General features: G+C 52.0%; 1 protein-coding gene across 4 annotated transcripts in view; it reads left to right on the top strand.

Annotated features, from left to right (window-relative positions):
* LOC137549155 (serine/threonine-protein kinase PLK2-like) overlaps positions 1-17747 on the top strand; it is a 201060-nt gene that overhangs the window by 25754 nt on the left and 157559 nt on the right. The window lies entirely within an intron of this gene.

Below are 17747 nucleotides of genomic sequence, written 5' to 3' on the forward strand. Positions count from 1 at the left end.
ACCCTCTACCAGTGACCTCTCTCACCCTTCTCTACCACCCAGAGACCTCTCCCACCCTCTAACAGTGACCTCTCTCACCTTTCACTACTACCCAGAGACCTCTCTCACCCTCTACCAGTGACCTCTCTCACCCTTCTCTACCACCCACAGACCTCTCCCACCCTCTAACAGTGACCTCTCTCACCTTTCACTACTACCCAGAGACCTCTCTCACCCTCTACCAGTGACCTCTCTCACCCTTCTCTACCACCCAGAGACCTCTCCCACCCTCTAACAGTGACCTTTCTCACCTTTCACTACCTCCCAGAGACCTCTCCCACCCTCTACCAGTGACCTCTCTCACCCTTCTCTACCACCCAGAGACCTCTCCCACCATCTAACAGTGACCTCTCTCACCTTTCACTACTACCCAGAGACCTCTCTCACCCTCTACCAGTGACCTCTCTCACCCTTCTCTACCACCCAGAGACCTCTCCCACCCTCTAACAGTGACCTCTCTCACCTTTCACTACTACCCAGAGACCTCTCTCACCCTACACCAGTGACCTCTCTCACCCTTCACTACCACTCAGAGACCTCTCTCACCCTCTACCAGTGACCTCTCTCACCCTTCTCTACCACCCAGAGACCTCTCCCACCCTCTAACAGTGACCTCTCTCACCTTTCACTACTACCCAGAGACCTCTCTCACCCTCTACCAGTGACCTCTCTCACCCTTCTCTACCACCCAGAGACCTCTCCCACCCTCTAACAGTGACCTCTCTCACCTTTCACTACTACCCAGAGACCTCTCTCACCCTCTACCAGTGACCTCTCTCACCCTTCTCTACCACCCAGAGACCTCTCCCACCCTCTAACAGTGACCTCTCTCACCTTTCACTACTACCCAGAGACCTCTCTCACCCTCTACCAGTGACCTCTCTCACCCTTCTCTACCACCCAGAGACCTCTCCCACCCTCTAACAGTGGCCTCTCTCACCTTTCACTACTACCCAGAGACCTCTCTCACCCTCTTACCAGTGACCTCTCTCACCCTTCTCTACCACCCAGAGACCTCTCCCACCCTCTAACAGTGACCTCTCTCACCTTTCACTACTACCCAGAGACCTCTCTCACCCTACACCAGTGACCTCTCTCACCCTTCACTACCACTCAGAGACCTCTCTCACCCTCTACCAGTGACCTCTCTCACCCTTCTCTACCACCCAGAGACCTCTCCCACCCTCTAACAGTGACCTCTCTCACCTTTCACTACTACCCAGAGACCTCTCCCACCCTCTACCAGTGACCTCTCTCACCCTTCTCTACCACCCAGAGACCTCTCCCACCCTCTAACAGTGACCTCTCTCACCTTTCACTACTACCCAGAGACCTCTCTCACCCTCTACCAGTGACCTCTCTCACCCTTCTCTACCACCCAGAGACCTCTCCCACCCTCTAACAGTGACCTCTCTCACCTTTCACTACTACCCAGAGACCTCTCTCACCCTACACCAGTGACCTCTCTCACCCTTCACTACCACTCAGAGACCTCTCTCACCCTCTACCAGTGACCTCTCTCACCCTTCTCTACCACCCAGAGACCTCTCCCACCCTCTAACAGTGACCTCTTTCACCTTTCACTACTACCCAGAGACCTCTCTCACCCTCTACCAGTGACCTCTCTCACCCTTCTCTACCACCCAGAGACCTCTCCCACCCTCTAACAGTGACCTCTCTCACCTTTCACTACTACCCAGAGACCTCTCTCACCCTCTACCAGTGACCTCTTTAACCCTTCTCTACCACCCAGAGACCTCTCCCACCCTCTAACAGTGACCTCTCTCACCTTTCACTACTACCCAGAGACCTCTCTCACCCTCTACCAGTGACCTCTTTCACCCTTCTCTACCACCCAGAGACCTCTCCCACTCTCTAACAGTGACCTCTCTCACCTTTCACTACTACCCAGAGACCTCTCTCACCCTCTACCAGTGACCTCTCTCACCCTTCTCTACCACCCAGAGACCTCTCCCACCCTACACCAGTGACCTCTCTCACCCTTCACTACCTCCCAGAGACCTCTCCCACCCTCTACCAGTGACCTCTCTCACCCTTCTCTACCACCCAGAGACCTCTCCCACCCTCTAACAGTGACCTCTCTCACCTTTCACTACTACCCAGAGACCTCTCTCACCCTCTACCAGTGACCTCTCACCCTTCTCTACCACCCAGAGACCTTTCCCACCCTCTAACAGTGACCTCTCTCACCCTTCTCTACCACCCAGAGACCTCTCCCACCCTCTAACAGTGACCTCTCTCACCTTTCACTACTACCCAGAGACCTCTCTCACCCTCTACCAGTGACCTCTCTCACCCTTCTCTACCACCCAGAGACCTCTCCCACCCTCTAACAGTGACCTCTCTCACCTTTCACTACTACCCAGAGACCTCTCTCACCCTCTACCAGTGACCTCTCTCACCCTTCTCTACCACCCAGAGACCTCTCCCACCCTCTAACAGTGACCTCTCTCACCTTTCACTACTACCCAGAGACCTCTCTCACCCTCTACCAGTGACCTCTCTCACCCTTCCCTACCACCCAGAGACCTCTCCCACCCTACACCAGTGACCTCTCTCACCCTTCACTACCTCCCAGAGACCTCTCCCACCCTCTACCAGTGACCTCTCTCACCCTTCTCTACCGCCCAGAGACCTCTCCCACCCTCTAACAGTGACCTCTCTCACCTTTCACTACTACCCAGAGACCTCTCTCACCCTCTACCAGTGACCTCTCTCACCCTTCTCTACCACCCAGAGACCTCTCCCACCCTCTAACAGTGACCTCTCTCACCTTTCACTACTACCCAGAGACCTCTCTCACCCTCTACCAGTGACCTCTCTCACCCTTCTCTACCACCCAGAGACCTCTCCCACCCTCTAACAGTGACCTCTCTTACCTTTCACTACTACCCAGAGACCTCTCTCACCCTCTACCAGTGACCTCTTTCACCCTTCTCTACCACCCAGAGACCTCTCCCACCCTCTAACAGTGACCTCTCTCACCTTTCACTACTACCCAGAGACCTCTCTCACCCTCTACCAGTGACCTCTCTCACCCTTCTCTACCACCCAGAGACCTCTCCCACCCTACACCAGTGACCTCTCTCACCCTTCACTACCTCCCAGAGACCTCTCCCACCCTCTACCAGTGACCTCTCTCACCCTTCTCTACCACCCAGAGACCTCTCCCACCCTCTAACAGTGACCTCTCTCACCTTTCACTACTACCCAGAGACCTCTCTCACCCTCTACCAGTGACCTCTCTCACCCTTCTCTACCACCCAGAGACCTCTCCCACCCTCTAACAGTGACCTCTCTCACCTTTCACTACTACCCAGAGACCTCTCTCACTCTACACCAGTGACCTCTCTCACCCTTCACTACCACTCAGAGACCTCTCTCACCCTCTACCAGTGACCTCTCTCACCCTTCTCTACCACCCAGAGACCTCTCCCACCCTCTAACAGTGACCTCTCTCACCTTTCACTACTACCCAGAGACCTCTCTCACCCTCTACCAGTGACCTCTCTCACCCTTCTCTACCACCCAGAGACCTCTCCCACCCTCTAACAGTGACCTCTCTCACCTTTCACTACTACCCAGAGACCTCTCTCACCCTCTACCAGTGACCTCTCTCACCCTTCTCTACCACCCAGAGACCTCTCCCACCCTCTAACAGTGACCTCTCTCACCTTTCACTACTACCCAGAGACCTCTCTCACCCTCTACCAGTGACCTCTCTCACCCTTCTCTACCACCCAGAGACCTCTCCCACCCTACACCAGTGACCTCTCTCACCCTTCACTACCTCCCAGAGACCTCTCCCACCCTCTACCAGTGACCTCTCTCACCCTTCTCTACCACCCAGAGACCTCTCCCACCCTCTAACAGTGACCTCTCTCACCTTTCACTACTACCCAGAGACCTCTCTCACCCTCTACCAGTGACCTCTCTCACCCTTCTCTACCACCCAGAGACCTCTCCCACCCTCTAACAGTGACCTCTCTCACCTTTCACTACTACCCAGAGACCTCTCTCACCCTCTACCAGTGACCTCTCTCACCCTTCTCTACCACCCAGAGACCTCTCCCACCCTCTAACAGTGACCTCTCTCACCTTTCACTACTACCCAGAGACCTCTCTCACCCTCTACCAGTGACCTCTCTCACCCTTCTCTACCACCCAGAGACCTCTCCCACCCTACACCAGTGACCTCTCTCACCCTTCACTACCTCCCAGAGACCTCTCCCACCCTCTACCAGTGACCTCTCTCACCCTTCTCTACCACCCAGAGACCTCTCCCACCCTCTAACAGTGACCTCTCTCACCTTTCACTACTACCCAGAGACCTCTCTCACCCTCTACCAGTGACCTCTCTCACCCTTCTCTACCACCCAGAGACCTCTCCCACCCTCTAACAGTGACCTCTCTCACCTTTCACTACTACCCAGAGACCTCTCTCACCCTACACCAGTGACCTCTCTCACCCTTCACTACCACTCAGAGACCTCTCTCACCCTCTACCAGTGACCTCTCTCACCCTTCTCTACCACCCAGAGACCTCTCCCACCCTCTAACAGTGACCTCTCTCACCTTTCACTACTACCCAGAGACCTCTCTCACCCTACACCAGTGACCTCACTCACCCTTCACTACCACTCAGAGACCTCTCCCACCCTCTACCAGTGACCTCTCTCACCCTTCTCTACCACCCAGAGACCTCTCCCACCCTCTAACAGTGACCTCTCTCACCTTTCACTACTACCCAGAGACCTCTCTCACCCTCTACCAGTGACCTCTCTCACCCTTCTCTACCACCCAGAGACCTTTCCCACCCTCTAACAGTGACCTCTCTCACCCTTCTCTACCACCCAGAGACCTCTCCCACCCTCTAACAGTGACCTCTCTCACCTTTCACTACTACCCAGAGACCTCTCTCACCCTCTACCAGTGACCTCTCTCACCCTTCTCTACCACCCAGAGACCTCTCCCACCCTCTAACAGTGACCTCTCTCACCTTTCACTACTACCCAGAGACCTCTCTCACCCTCTACCAGTGACCTCTCTCACCCTTCTCTACCACCCAGAGACCTCTCCCACCCTCTAACAGTGACCTCTCTCACCTTTCACTACTACCCAGAGACCTCTCTCACCCTCTACCAGTGACCTCTCTCACCCTTCCCTACCACCCAGAGACCTCTCCCACCCTACACCAGTGACCTCTCTCACCCTTCACTACCTCCCAGAGACCTCTCCCACCCTCTACCAGTGACCTCTCTCACCCTTCTCTACCGCCCAGAGACCTCTCCCACCCTCTAACAGTGACCTCTCTCACCTTTCACTACTACCCAGAGACCTCTCTCACCCTCTACCAGTGACCTCTCTCACCCTTCTCTACCACCCAGAGACCTCTCCCACCCTCTAACAGTGACCTCTCTCACCTTTCACTACTACCCAGAGACCTCTCTCACCCTCTACCAGTGACCTCTCTCACCCTTCTCTACCACCCAGAGACCTCTCCCCACCCTCTAACAGTGACCTCTCTTACCTTTCACTACTACCCAGAGACCTCTCTCACCCTCTACCAGTGACCTCTTTCACCCTTCTCTACCACCCAGAGACCTCTCCCACCCTCTAACAGTGACCTCTCTCACCTTTCACTACTACCCAGAGACCTCTCTCACCCTCTACCAGTGACCTCTCTCACCCTTCTCTACCACCCAGAGACCTCTCCCACCCTACACCAGTGACCTCTCTCACCCTTCACTACCTCCCAGAGACCTCTCCCACCCTCTACCAGTGACCTCTCTCACCCTTCTCTACCACCCAGAGACCTCTCCCACCCTCTAACAGTGACCTCTCTCACCTTTCACTACTACCCAGAGACCTCTCTCACCCTCTACCAGTGACCTCTCTCACCCTTCTCTACCACCCAGAGACCTCTCCCACCCTCTAACAGTGACCTCTCTCACCTTTCACTACTACCCAGAGACCTCTCTCACTCTACACCAGTGACCTCTCTCACCCTTCACTACCACTCAGAGACCTCTCTCACCCTCTACCAGTGACCTCTCTCACCCTTCTCTACCACCCAGAGACCTCTCCCACCCTCTAACAGTGACCTCTCTCACCTTTCACTACTACCCAGAGACCTCTCTCACCCTCTACCAGTGACCTCTCTCACCCTTCTCTACCACCAGAGACCTCTCCCACCCTCTAACAGTGACCTCTCTCACCTTTCACTACTACCCAGAGACCTCTCTCACCCTCTACCAGTGACCTCTCTCACCCTTCTCTACCACCCAGAGACCTCTCCCACCCTCTAACAGTGACCTCTCTCACCTTTCACTACTACCCAGAGACCTCTCTCACCCTCTACCAGTGACCTCTCTCACCCTTCTCTACCACCCAGAGACCTCTCCCACCCTACACCAGTGACCTCTCTCACCCTTCACTACCTCCCAGAGACCTCTCCCACCCTCTACCAGTGACCTCTCTCACCCTTCTCTACCACCCAGAGACCTCTCCCACCCTCTAACAGTGACCTCTCTCACCTTTCACTACTACCCAGAGACCTCTCTCACCCTCTACCAGTGACCTCTCTCACCCTTCTCTACCACCCAGAGACCTCTCCCACCCTCTAACAGTGACCTCTCTCACCTTTCACTACTACCCAGAGACCTCTCTCACCCTACACCAGTGACCTCTCTCACCCTTCACTACCACTCAGAGACCTCTCTCACCCTCTACCAGTGACCTCTCTCACCCTTCTCTACCACCCAGAGACCTCTCCCACCCTCTAACAGTGACCTCTCTCACCTTTCACTACTACCCAGAGACCTCTCTCACCCTCTACCAGTGACCTCTCTCTTCCTTCTCTACCACCCAGAAACCTCTCCCACCCTCTAACAGTGACCTCTCTCACCTTTCACTACTACCCAGAGACCTCTCTCACCCTCTACCAGTGACCTCTCTCACCCTTCTCTACCACCCAGAGACCTCTCCCACCCTCTAACAGTGACCTCTCTCACCTTTCACTACTACCCAGAGACCTCTCTCACCCTCTACCAGTGACCTCTCTCACCCTTTTCTACCACCCAGAGACCTCTCCCACCCTCTAACAGTGACCTCTCTCACCTTTCACTACTACCCAGAGACCTCTCTCACCCTACACCAGTGACCTCACTCACCCTTCACTACCACTCAGAGACCTCTCTCACCCTCTACCAGTGACCTCTCTCACCCTCTCTACCACCCAGAGACCTCTCCCACCCTCTAACAGTGACCTCTCTCACCTTTCACTACTACCCAGAGACCTCTCTCACCCTCTACCAGTGACCTCTCTCACCCTTCTCTACCACCCAGAGACCTCTCCCACCCTCTAACAGTGACCTCTCTCACCTTTCACTACTACCCAGAGACCTCTCTCACCCTCTACCAGTGACCTCTCTCACCCTTCTCTACCACCCAGAGACCTCTCCCACCCTACACCAGTGACCTCTCTCACCCTTCACTACCTCCCAGAGACCTCTCCCACCCTCTACCAGTGACCTCTCTCACCCTTCTCTACCACCCAGAGACCTCTCCCACCCTCTAACAGTGACCTTTCTCACCTTTCACTACCTCCCAGAGACCTCTCCCACCCTCTACCAGTGACCTCTCTCACCCTTCTCTACCACCCAGAGACCTCTCCCACCATCTAACAGTGACCTCTCTCACCTTTCACTACTACCCAGAGACCTCTCTCACCCTCTACCAGTGACCTCTCTCACCCTTCTCTACCACCCAGAGACCTCTCCCACCCTCTAACAGTGACCTCTCTCACCTTTCACTACTACCCAGAGACCTCTCTCACCCTACACCAGTGACCTCTCTCACCCTTCACTACCACTCAGAGACCTCTCTCACCCTCTACCAGTGACCTCTCTCACCCTTCTCTACCACCCAGAGACCTCTCCCACCCTCTAACAGTGACCTCTCTCACCTTTCACTACTACCCAGAGACCTCTCTCACCCTCTACCAGTGACCTCTCTCACCCTTCTCTACCACCCAGAGACCTCTCCCACCCTCTAACAGTGACCTCTCTCACCTTTCACTACTACCCAGAGACCTCTCTCACCCTCTACCAGTGACCTCTCTCACCCTTCTCTACCACCCAGAGACCTCTCCCACCCTCTAACAGTGACCTCTCTCACCTTTCACTACTATCCAGAGACCTCTCTCACCCTCTACCAGTGACCTCTCTCACCCTTCTCTACCACCCAGAGACCTCTCCCACCCTCTAACAGTGGCCTCTCTCACCTTTCACTACTACCCAGAGACCTCTCTCACCCTCTACCAGTGACCTCTCTCACCCTTCTCTACCACCCAGAGACCTCTCCCACCCTCTAACAGTGACCTCTCTCACCTTTCACTACTACCCAGAGACCTCTCTCACCCTACACCAGTGACCTCTCTCACCCTTCACTACCACTCAGAGACCTCTCTCACCCTCTTCCAGTGACCTCTCTCACCCTTCTCTACCACCCAGAGACCTCTCCCACCCTCTAACAGTGACCTCTCTCACCTTTCACTACTACCCAGAGACCTCTCCCACCCTCTACCAGTGACCTCTCTCACCCTTCTCTACCACCCAGAGACCTCTCCCACCCTCTAACAGTGACCTCTCTCACCTTTCACTACTACCCAGAGACCTCTCTCACCCTCTACCAGTGACCTCTCTCACCCTTCTCTACCACCCAGAGACCTCTCCCACCCTCTAACAGTGACCTCTCTCACCTTTCACTACTACCCAGAGACCTCTCTCACCCTACACCAGTGACCTCTCTCACCCTTCACTACCACTCAGAGACCTCTCTCACCCTCTACCAGTGACCTCTCTCACCCTTCTCTACCACCCAGAGACCTCTCCCACTCTCTAACAGTGACCTCTCTCACCTTTCACTACTACCCAGAGACCTCTCTCACCCTCTACCAGTGACCTCTCTCACCCTTCTCTACCACCCAGAGACCTCTCCCACCCTCTAACAGTGACCTCTCTCACCTTTCACTACTACCCAGAGACCTCTCTCACCCTCTACCAGTGACCTCTTTAACCCTTCTCTACCACCCAGAGACCTCTCCCACCCTCTACCAGTGACCTCTCTCACCCTTCTCTACCACCCAGAGACCTCTCCCACCCTACACCAGTGACCTCTCTCACCCTTCACTACCTCCCAGAGACCTCTCCCACCCTCTACCAGTGACCTCTCTCACCCTTCTCTACCACCCAGAGACCTCTCCCACCCTCTAACAGTGACCTCTCTCACCTTTCACTACTACCCAGAGACCTCTCTCACCCTCTACCAGTGACCTCTCTCACCCTTCTCTACCACCCAGAGACCTTTCCCACCCTCTAACAGTGACCTCTCTCACCCTTCTCTACCACCCAGAGACCTCTCCCACCCTCTAACAGTGACCTCTCTCACCTTTCACTACTACCCAGAGACCTCTCTCACCCTCTACCAGTGACCTCTCTCACCCTTCTCTACCACCCAGAGACCTCTCCCACCCTCTAACAGTGACCTCTCTCACCTTTCACTACTACCCAGAGACCTCTCTCACCCTCTACCAGTGACCTCTCTCACCCTTCTCTACCACCCAGAGACCTCTCCCACCCTCTAACAGTGACCTCTCTCACCTTTCACTACTACCCAGAGACCTCTCTCACCCTCTACCAGTGACCTCTCTCACCCTTCCCTACCACCCAGAGACCTCTCCCACCCTACACCAGTGACCTCTCTCACCCTTCACTACCTCCCAGAGACCTCTCCCACCCTCTACCAGTGACCTCTCTCACCCTTCTCTACCGCCCAGAGACCTCTCCCACCCTCTAACAGTGACCTCTCTCACCTTTCACTACTACCCAGAGACCTCTCTCACCCTCTACCAGTGACCTCTTTCACCCTTCTCTACCACCCAGAGACCTCTCCCACCCTCTAACAGTGACCTCTCTCACCTTTCACTACTACCCAGAGACCTCTCTCACCCTCTACCAGTGACTTCTCTCACCCTTCTCTACCACCCAGAGACCTCTCCCACCCTACACCAGTGACCTCTCTCGCCCTTCACTACCTCCCAGAGACCTCTCCCACCCTCTACCAGTGACCTCTCTCACCCTTCTCTACCACCCAGAGACCTCTCCCACCCTCTAACAGTGACCTCTCTCACCTTTCACTACTACCCAGAGACCTCTCTCACCCTCTACCAGTGACCTCTCTCACCCTTCTCTACCACCCAGAGACCTCTCCCACCCTCTAACAGTGACCTCTCTCACCTTTCACTACTACCCAGAGACCTCTCTCACTCTACACCAGTGACCTCTCTCACCCTTCACTACCACTCAGAGACCTCTCTCACCCTCTACCAGTGACCTCTCTCACCCTTCTCTACCACCCAGAGACCTCTCCCACCCTCTAACAGTGACCTCTCTCACCTTTCACTACTACCCAGAGACCTCTCTCACCCTCTACCAGTTACCTCTCTCACCCTTCTCTACCACCCAGAGACCTCTCCCACCCTCTAACAGTGACCTCTCTCACCTTTCACTACTACCCAGAGACCTCTCTCACCCTCTACCAGTGACCTCTCTCACCCTTCTCTACCACCCAGAGACCTCTCCCACCCTCTAACAGTGACCTCTCTCACCTTTCACTACTACCCAGAGACCTCTCTCACCCTCTACCAGTGACCTCTCTCACCCTTCTCTACCACCCAGAGACCTCTCCCACCCTACACCAGTGACCTCTCTCACCCTTCACTACCTCCCAGAGACCTCTCCCACCCTCTACCAGTGACCTCTCTCACCCTTCTCTACCACCCAGAGACCTCTCCCACCCTCTAACAGTGACCTCTCTCACCTTTCACTACTACCCAGAGACCTCTCTCACCCTCTACCAGTGACCTCTCTCACCCTTCTCTACCACCCAGAGACCTCTCCCACCCTCTAACAGTGACCTCTCTCACCTTTCACTACTACCCAGAGACCTCTCTCACCCTACACCAGTGACCTCTCTCACCCTTCACTACCACTCAGAGACCTCTCTCACCCTCTACCAGTGACCTCTCTCACCCTTCTCTACCACCCAGAGACCTCTCCCACCCTCTAACAGTGACCTCTCTCACCTTTCACTACTACCCAGAGACCTCTCTCACCCTCTACCAGTGACCTCTCTCATCCTTCTCTACCACCCAGAGACCTCTCCCACCCTCTAACAGTGACCTCTCTCACCTTTCACTACTACCCAGAGACCTCTCTCACCCTCTACCAGTGACCTCTCTCACCCTTCTCTACCACCCAGAGACCTCTCCCACCCTCTAACAGTGACCTCTCTCACCTTTCACTACTACCCAGAGACCTCTCTCACCCTCTACCAGTGACCTCTCTCACCCTTCTCTACCACCCAGAGACCTCTCCCACCCTCTAACAGTGGCCTCTCTTACCTTTCACTACTACCCAGAGACCTCTCTCACCCTCTACCAGTGACCTCTCTCACCCTTCTCTACCACCCAGAGACCTCTCCCACCCTCTAACAGTGACCTCTCTCACCTTTCACTACTACCCAGAGACCTCTCTCACCCTCTACCAGTGACCTCTCTCACCCTTCTCTACCACCCAGAGACCTCTCCCACCCTCTAACAGTGACCTCTCTCACCTTTCACTACTACCCAGAGACCTCTCTCACCCTCTACCAGTGACCTCTCTCACCCTTCACTACCACACAGAGACCTCTCCCACGCTACACCAGTGACCTCTCTCACCCTTCACTACCACCCAGAGACTTCTCCCACCCTACACCATTGACCTCTCTCACCCTTCACTACCACCCAGAGACCTCTCCCACCCTCTAACAGTGACCTCTCTCACCCTTCACTACCACCCAGAGACCTCTCCCACCCTACACCAGTGACCTCTCTCACCCTTCACTACCACCCTGAGACCTCTCCCACCCTACACCAGTGACCTCTCTCACCCTTCACTACCACTAGTGATGGTCAAGTAGATGCAAATAACTTCGAGTTGATGCACATTTATGCAAATGTATGCAACTTGAAAATTAACCAATCAAATTTTACCTCTGCAGGATTTGATTGGTTCTTTCTAAGTTGCATACATTTGCATAAAAATGTGCATAATTTTGCTTCAACTCGAAGTTATTTGCATCTACTTGACCATCACTAGTTACCTTCTACCAGTGACCTCTCCCACCCTCTACTAGCATCCAGTGACATTCCCACCTTCCACTTGCACCCAGTGACCCCTCCCACCCTACACCAGTGACCTACACCAACATCTTCTGTAGCACTTTACAGAGTACATAGTCATGTCACTGACTTTCCTCAGAAGAGCTCACAATCTAATTCTTCCATAATCATAGTCTACTGTCCTACCATATTATTATTCTTATGTATTTATATAGCACTGACATCTTGTGCAGTGCTGTACCGAGTACATAGTCACGTCACTGACTGTCCTCAGAGGAGCTCACAATCTAATCCCTGTCATAGTCTAATGTCCTGCCATATTATAATTATGTATTGGGCAGCACGGTGGCGTAGTGGTTAGCTCTCTCGCCTTGCAGCGATGGATCCCTAGTTCGAATCCCAGCCAGGGCACTATCTGCAAAGAGTTTGTATGTTCTCTCCGTGTCTGTGTGGGTTTCCTCCGGGCACTCCGGTTTCCTCCCACATTCCAAAAACATACAGATAAGTTAATTGGCTCCCCCTAAAAATTGGCCCTAGACTACAGTACTTACACTATATAATATAGACATATGGCAATGGTAGGGATTAGATTGTGAGCTCCTTTGAGGGACAGTTAGTGACAAGATATATATATATATACACTGTACAGCGCTGCGTAATATGTCGGTGCTATATAAATACTAAATAATAATAATAATAATAATAATGTATTTATATAACACTGACATCTTGTGCAGCACTGTACAGAGTACATAGCCATGTCACTGACTGTCCTCATTATTGTAATTATATAGTGCCAACATCTTCTGCAACGCTGTACAGAGCACATTTACGCATTTAGCGTGCCACCCCCTCAAAAAATGATTATAACGGGGGGGGGGGGGGGGGGGTCTTTAAATACTTAGCACTGGGTGTCAAATACCCTAGCTATGCCACTGTGTTCACATACAATAGATTAGATTTACAATGTACCAGTATGAGTCGTGTAGGAAGAGGAGGTGCTACTGGCCGGCGAAGCACACCTGTCTGCTTAGTGGGAGGCTTTGCTGCAGCCGTAATACAGACACAGGCTTAAAAGGTTCCTTTCACCTATCGTGTTGGGAGTTTGTGTGAGCAGCACAGGCAGCCTTGTGTGGGCAGCTTCTTCCCGTGCAGTGGACCCGCGCCTCCAACACAGGCAGCCTGTACCAGGAGAGCTAATACTGTAGTTGAGGGAGGGCCCTTCGGGGCTCCTGTGGCCCAAGGGCCCCAATGCGGTCAAAACGTTAGCTTCCTTGTCAATAATGGAGCCCACCTATGAAGGTTGTTAGCTATTGGTAGTCCCCTATGATTGCTGGCAGATATTGGGAGCAACCTATGACGGTCTGACTGGTATTGGGGGCCACCTTTGACTTCTAACACGTTGGGGGTACTCCTGTAAATGCTTTAGGATTGAAGGGCTCTGATGAAGACTGCCTGGTTGCACTTTCACTCATATGATAATTGCTCTTGCATGGCTTTCTCTCCAAGATGCAATTCCTGAAAATGCAACATTCCCAGCTCCACAATCCTGGGGAGGTTGTGATCTCAGGAGTTGCTGCTTAGCAGACGGAAAGCCATGAGGGAGCATCGACTAGATTAGTAACAGTGTAGTGTTACTAGCATGTGCAGATGGACCACAAATAGCCCCTTTCAAGGGCTAGGGGGAAACAAAATCGTAAAAGCAATCGCTAGCACTTAGCAAAGCGATTTTCAGAGTGATTTTGTATGAATGAGCCTTTTTGCTCCATCATTCAAGCTGAATGGCTCCAAAAAATACTACATGCAGCGCATTTGCGATTTTGAAAAAAATCACAATGCTGCTGTGGGAACACCCTCATAGGGTAACATTAACCAAAAAATTGTCAAAGTGTTGGCAATTTGAAAAGAAGTGCTCTTGGTGTGCAGCAGCCCTTAAAGAAGTGATCCAAGCTCCTAAAAAAAAAAAAAAAAAAATTCACTTACCTGGGGCTTCCTCCAGCCCGTGGCAGCTGCCCAGTGCCCTCGCCGCAGTTCCGGTGGCTCCCGGTCTTCTCCGCTGGCGCAGCCTCGCCAGGTCGGGTTCCGGGTCGGCCTCTTCTGCACTCCACGGTGCGGGTCACGTGGTCTCTCCGACGTCATCAGGACGGTACTGCGCAGGCGATGTATCCTTTAAAGAAAGAGAGTAGCCCAAAGGGTCAATGCCTCTTGTCCAGTCCTCCTCTCAAACACACTTACCAAGGGCTGTGTCACACCAAAAGGTGTTAGTGATTGTGCAGGAATTTTGCACCAATTTTGCAACCCCTCCAAAAATGCTACATACAGTGTTTTGGGATCCGAGTTGCTCTCGGTGTGAAACAGCTCTTGAAGCATGAATTCAGCTCACCAGATTTTTCATTGTTAGTGCAGATGAATAGGGGGGAAATTAGCCTGATTCACAAAGTTTTTCATTAAATTATCTCACCTTATTTATTACCTCACAATTTATCTCTCCTTAAATGACTTAAAGAGAAACTCCGACCAAGAATTGAACTTTATCCCAATCAGTAGCTGATACCCACTTTTACATGAGAAATCTATTCCTTTTCACAAACAGACCATCAGGGGGCGCTGTATGACTGATATTGTGGTGAAACCCCTCCCAGAAGAAGCTCTGAGTACCGAGGTACTTCTGGCAGTTTCCTGTCTGTGAACCTTGTTACATTGGCTATCATTCATAAAGCATTCCCGCATGCGGAAATGCTAAAATCAGCCGACTTTACCGAGCACTGAGCAAAATGTGTATTCATAAAGGCTGTTTCCGCATGCGAAGCTGACTTTTCTGAGCAGAGCGATAAATCACTGCATTCGGCGGTGATTCTATGCGGAAATGTAACAAAATGTCAATTCATAAAAACGCAGGCGGTATGCGGACGGGGATTACCGCTCCCCTGGATGTAGCGATAGGCTTGCGGAGTACATGTAAGTGAATAGGACAGACCTCCCAAGCAGCAGCAGAGAGAACACCGCATGGAGGGACTCGGCCAGCTTCTCCTGTTTCTGCATGCCTACCGACAGCCTACAGCGGGATATCTCCACACTCCTACCGCAACAGGCAACATGTTTACAGCTGTTTCCAACTGCCAAAACAGCAAGCAACAGCTACATCACTTGCCAGCAGTAAAAATGTCACCATGTGATAAATGTCAGAATATAAATCAGGGATTTTAAAATATTTTAAACTGGGCAAACACTGACTAAATCATTTATACATAATTATTGTTAAAATGAAGCACTTTTTTATTACATTATTTTCACTAGTTCCTCTTTAACTCATGATTTACTTCTCCTTATCTAACTTAACTCATGTTTTAGCTCTCCTTATCTAACTTAACTCATGGTTTACCATTCCTTACTTGACATAACTCATGGTTTAGCTCTCCTTACATGACATAACTCATGGCTTAGCTCTCCTTATTTGACATAAATCATGGTTTAGCTCTCCTTATATGACATAACTCATGGTTTAGCTCTCCTTATCTATTTATCTCATGAATTATACCCTGCATTAGCACTCCTTACAGTTAAAGAGACTCTGTAACAAAAAAAGGTCCCCTGGGGGGTACTCACCTCATTAGGGGGATGCCTCAGGGTCCCAATGAGGCTTCCTCCTCCCCTGTAGCTGCAGGCAGTCCAGCGCTGGCTCCCCCGAAGTGTCCTGGAATCCTCCCTCGACAAGGCTGACAAGCACTGATAAGCGCTGATTTATTTACCTCTCCTGGCTCCAGCGGGGGCGCTGTTGCGGAAAATCGTACGGAGATAGGCGGAAATACCAGATCTCTGTCGTGTCCGCTCTACTACTCAGGCAACTTGCGCCTGCGCAGTAGAGCGGCCCGACAGCGATCGGCTATTTCTGCCTATCTCCGAGCAGAGAGCGGATACTGCGCTGGAGCCGGGGAGGTAAATATTTACATGCCCGCTGTTTGGAGGGGCACAGCGAGACCGCCGTGGGACACAGGAGGACGGGGGAAGCCTCGATCGGATCCGGAGGCTTCCCCCTACTGAGGTGAGTACCCCCCAGGGGAACTTTTTGTAGTTACAGGTTTTCTTTAAGGTGAAAAATATGTAACCTTTGTGAATCAACCCCCATGTCTTTAATCACACAGCTTTCATTTTTTACAGAAATTCCAGAATACAGAAATTCCCTTTGGAAAGTCAGTCATATGACTCAGAGATCTGTGCTTTAAAGCGGACCTGAACTCAGAATGTCCTCTCTGCTCTAAAAGATACAGAACAGCATAACCTTTAAACAAAAAAAATTCTTTGTTACAGCTGATAGAAATCCCCCCCAAAAATTGGCACTGTTTCTACTGCCTGATTCATGGAAGCAGACATATTGGCCTCGATTCATAGAAGTGCTAGCGGTAAGGTAAACTCGAGCGGGGAAACACCGCTGTCGGTATTTCAGCCTTCAGGGTGGTAATTCATAAAAATGTTTCTAGTTGTGATAGGCGTGCGGAGATATTCCGCTGTAGGCTAGCGTTAGGCTGTCGGGAGACATGCGGAAACAGGAGAAGCAGGCGGAGTCCCTCCGTGCGGTGTTCTCTCTGCAGCTGCTTGGGAGGTCTGTCCCATTCACTGCAATGTATTCCGCACGTTTCTCGCCACATCAGAGGTAGCGGTAATCCCCCTCTGCATACCGCTTCCTCTAACTTTTATGAATTGACATTTGTTACTTTTGTTAAGATAATCACAGCGCAAGGCGGTGATTTATCACTCTGCTCGCGAATGTCGGCTTTTCATGCGGAAAAAGCCTTTATGAATACAGATTTTGCTGTGTGGTCGGTAAAGTGAGCCGTTTTCAGCATTTCCGCATGCGGGAATGCTTTATGAATCAAGGCCATTGTTAACCTCCTGTGCTTTCAAATGGCCTTATCTGCCATCTCATGCCATGTGACACAGGGGAAAGATCAGATTACAAGTTGTGATTACACACAAATGACAGGGAATTAAACAGGCTAAACTATCTAAATACATACAAGATGCATTTCTCTGTTTTTATTTAGTCCTGTGCAAGAGTTCAGGTCCACTTTAAAGGGAACCTAAACTGAGAAGGAACTGGATTTTTCCTTTGAAAATAATACCAGTTGCCTGACTCTCCTGCTGATCCTGTGTCTCTAATCCTTTCAGCCACAGCCCCTGAACAAGCATGCAGATCAGATTCTCTGACTGAAGTCAGACTGGATTAGCTAAATGCTTGTTTTAGGTCTGCAAAACAGCCACTACCACAGCCAAAGGGATCAGCAGGACTGCCAGGTAACTGGTATTGTTTAGAAGGAAACATACATATCCATCTCAGTTTAGGTTCCCTTTAAGTGTAAAGCTGCAAGCAGGTTTTTTTTCCCTGCACATATCCTGAAATCACTCACCTGCTCCTTCTGCAACCTCATGTGGAGCAGAGAGGGGAAGTGGGCTGAGTCAGGTC

The sequence above is a fragment of the Hyperolius riggenbachi genome, chromosome 1 (assembly GCF_040937935.1).
Source record: "Hyperolius riggenbachi isolate aHypRig1 chromosome 1, aHypRig1.pri, whole genome shotgun sequence".
Taxonomy (NCBI): domain Eukaryota; kingdom Metazoa; phylum Chordata; class Amphibia; order Anura; family Hyperoliidae; genus Hyperolius; species Hyperolius riggenbachi.